Source organism: Sebastes fasciatus, unplaced genomic scaffold (genome assembly GCF_043250625.1).
Source record: "Sebastes fasciatus isolate fSebFas1 unplaced genomic scaffold, fSebFas1.pri Scaffold_37, whole genome shotgun sequence".
In the NCBI taxonomy this organism is placed as follows: Eukaryota; Metazoa; Chordata; class Actinopteri; order Perciformes; family Sebastidae; genus Sebastes; species Sebastes fasciatus.
Genome location: NW_027428214.1, coordinates 92,501 through 96,949, shown reverse-complemented (window position 1 = coordinate 96,949; position 4,449 = coordinate 92,501). Strand labels below are relative to the sequence as shown.

The 4,449-nt window shown below is 43.3% G+C and overlaps 1 pseudogene; it reads right to left on the bottom strand.

Moving 5' to 3' along the window:
• Positions 1–2,097: 2,097 nt before the first annotated feature.
• The window catches only part of LOC141763763 (regulator of G-protein signaling 3-like), a 40,217-nt pseudogene continuing 37,865 nt past the window's right edge, over positions 2,098–4,449 (bottom strand).

Here is a 4,449-nt window from a genome sequence, read left to right as displayed (position 1 = left end):
GACACTAGTCATCATATAAAACTAATATCAGACATCTAGACATCATATAAAACTAATATCAGACATCTAGTCATCATATAAAACTAATATCAGACATCTAGACATCATATAAAACTAATATCAGACATCTAGTCATCATATAAAACTAATATCAGACACTAGACATCATATAAAACTAATATCAGACATCTAGACATCATATAAAACTAATATCAGACACTAGACATCATATAAAACTAATATCAGACACTAGACATCATATAAAACTAATATCAGACACTAGACATCATATAAAACTAATATCAGACACTAGACATCATATAAAACTAATATCAGACATCTAGTCATCATATAAAACTAATATCAGACACTAGACATCATATAAAACTAATATCAGACATCTAGTCATCATATAAAACTAATATCAGACATCTAGTCATCATATAAAACTAATATCAGACACTAGACATCATATAAAACTAATATCAGACACTAGACATCATATAAAACTAATATCAGACACTAGACATCATATAAAACTAATATCAGACACTAGACATCATATAAAACTAATATCAGACACTAGACATCATATAAAACTAATATCAGACACTAGACATCATATAAAACTAATATCAGACATCTAGTCATCATATAAAACTAATATCAGACATCTAGTCATCATATAAAACTAATATCAGACACTAGACATCATATAAAACTAATATCAGACACTAGACATCATATAAAACTAATATCAGACACTAGACATCATATAAAACTAATATCAGACACTAGACATCATATAAAACTAATATCAGACACTAGTCATCATATAAAACTAATATCAGACACTAGTCATCATATAAAACTAATATCAGACACTAGACATCATATAAAACTAATATCAGACATCTAGACATCATATAAAACTAATATCAGACACTAGACATCATATAAAACTAATATCAGACATCTAGACATCATATAAAACTAATATCAGACATCTAGTCATCATATAAAACTAATATCAGACATCTAGACATCATATAAAACTAATATCAGACACTAGTCATCATATAAAACTAATATCAGACACTAGACATCATATAAAACTAATATCAGACATCTAGTCATCATATAAAACTAATATCAGACATCTAGTCATCATATAAAACTAATATCAGACATCTAGACATCATATAAAACTAATATCAGACATCTAGTCATCATATAAAACTAATATCAGACATCTAGACATCATATAAAACTAATATCAGACACTAGACATCATATAAAACTAATATCAGACACTAGACATCATATAAAACTAATATCAGACACTAGACATCATATAAAACTAATATCAGACACTAGACATCATATAAAACTAATATCAGACACTAGTCATCATATAAAACTAATATCAGACACTAGTCATCATATAAAACTAATATCAGACATCTAGTCATCATATAAAACTAATATCAGACACTAGACATCATATAAAACTAATATCAGACATCTAGACATCATATAAAACTAATATCAGACACTAGACATCATATAAAACTAATATCAGACGTATAGAAGTGGAAAGGGGAACTGAAGGTTAAACCACATGGTTTATTATAAAAACTGTCTCCATCACATCGTCTCTTTATCTCGTTATAATCTTCTGTTACCGTAGCAACATGCTAACACGCTAACATCAACAAGCTAACACGCTAACATCAACATGCTAACACGCTAACATCAACAAGCTAACACGCTAACATCAACATGCTAACACGCTAACAACCTCATACTATACTAGTAGTACAACCTCATACTATACTAGTAGTACAACCTCACACTATACTAGCAGTACAACCTCATACTATACTAGTAGTACAACCTCATACTATACTAGTAGTACTACCTCATACTATACTAGTAGTACAACCTCACACTATACTAGTAGTACAACCTCATACTATACTAGTAGTACAACCTCATACTATACTAGTAGTACTACCTCATACTATACTAGTAGTACAACCTCATACTATACTAGTAGTACAACCTCATACTATACTAGTAGTACTACCTCACACTACACTAGCAGTACAACCTCATACTATACTAGTAGTACAACCTCATACTATACTAGCAGTACTACCTCACACTATACTAGTAGTACAACCTCACACTATACTAGAAGTACAACCTCATACTATACTAGTAGTACAACCTCATACTATACTAGTGGAACAACCTCACACTACACTCGTAGTACAACCTCATACTATACTAGTAGTACTACCTCATACTATACAACACTGATCCTACATTTCCCATAATGCAACTAGCTAGTTTCTGTTCATTGGTCGGCCAATCAGATGACGGTCAGCCTCTGCTTAACCCCTCACGATTGGCCGACAGGTACGGACCCAGCTCCGCTCTGATTGGACGACTCTGTGGCCGTCTCTATGCCGTGATTGGTCAGCTGGGCGTAGAGGCGGGACTTGAGGAATCGTGGGTAACTGTCCGTCTCCATCAGGCCAAACACCTGATCCTGGGCCGGCTGGAAGGACGAGGGGTTAACGGCGAGACGCAGGCCCCGATTGGTCGATTCTCTAACCGATGAGTCCACGTTGACCTGGAGACAGAGAGCAGCGTGGTCACCTGACCAGTCATTGGACCAATCAGAGGACAGACGGACAGACGGGTACCTGTCTCGAGGCGGTGGTCGAGATGAACTCGTCGTAGATTTTCATAGCTCTGGCGGCCATCTTGCTGAGGGGGCGTGTCCTCTTGAATCTCTCCGCAGCCAACCAGAAGTCCAGGTTCTCCTCGCTGAACTCTGACCTCAGGAAGTGACGGAAAACCGCCAGACCATCTGACCAATGGGAAGAGAGCAGGGAGGCCGTTCAGCCAATAGAAACACATCGTTTTCTTTATTCCTAAGAACATGGCGGATGCTGACGTCACTCCGGTTCTGATCCTCCAGAACCTCCACTGTCCTCCAGGACCTCCAGATCCTCCACTGTCTCACTGTCCTCCAGATCCTCCACTGACTCCCTGTCCTCTAGAACCTCCACTGTCCTCCAGAACCTCCACTGTCCTCCAGGACCTCCACTGTCCTCCAGAACCTCCACTGTCCTCCAGAACCTCCACTGTCCTCCAGGACCTCCAGATCCTCCACTGTCTCACTGTCCTCCAGATCCTCCACTGACTCCCTGTCCTCTAGAACCTCCACTGTCCTCCAGAACCTCCACTGTCCTCCAGAACCTCCACTGTCCTCCAGGACCTCCCTGTCCTCCAGATCCTCCACTGTCTCCCTGTCCTCCAGATCCTCCACTGACTCCCTGTCCTCTAGAACCTCCACTGTCCTCCAGAACCTCCACTGTCCTCCAGAACCTCCACTGTCCTCCAGGACCTCCACTGTCCTCCAGAACCTCCACTGTCCTCCAGATCCTCCACTGACTCCCTGTCCTCCAGAACCTCCACTGGCTCCCTGTCCTCCAGAACCTCCACTGTCTCCCTGTCCTCCAGAACCTCCACTGTCTCCCTGTCCTCCAGATCTTCCACTGACTCCCTGTCCTCCAGAACCTCCACTGTCTCCCTGTCCTCCAGATCCTCCACTGACTCCCTGTCCTCTAGAACCTCCACTGGCTCCCTGTCCTCCAGATCCTCCACTGACTCCCTGTCCTCTAGAACCTCCACTGGCTCCCTGTCCTCCAGATCCTCCACTGGCTCCCTGTCCTCCAGAACCTCCACTGGCTCCCTGTCCTCCAGAACCTCCACTGGCTCCCTGTCCTCCAGATCCTCCACTGACTCCCTGTCCTCCAGAACCTCCACTGTCTCCCTGTCTTCCAGAACCTCTACTGACTCCCTGTCCTCCAGAACCTCTACTGACTCCCTGTCCTCCAGAACCTCTACTGACTCCCTGTCCTCCAGAACCTCCACTGTCCTCCAGAACCTCCACTGTCCTCCAGGACCTCCACTGTCCTCCAGAACCTCCAGTCCTCCAGGACCTCCACTGTCCTCCAGAACCTCCACTGGCTCCCTGTCCTCCAGAACCTCCACTGTCTCCCTGTCCTCCAGATCCTCCACTGACTCCCTGTCCTCTAGAACCTCCACTGGCTCCCTGTCCTCCAGATCCTCCACTGGCTCCCTGTCCTCCAGAACCTCCACTGGCTCCCTGTCCTCCAGAACCTCCACTGTCCTCCAGAACCTCCACTGTCCTCCAGGACCTCCACTGTCCTCCAGAACCTCCACTGTCCTCCAGAACCTCCACTGGCTCCCTGTCCTCCAGAACCTCCACTGTCTCCCTGTCCTCCAGATCCTCCACTGACTCCCTGTCCTCTAGAACCTCCACTGGCTCCCTGTCCTCCAGATCCTCCACTGGCTCCCTATCCTCCAGAACCTCCACTGGCTCCCTGTCCTCCAGAACCTCCACTGGCT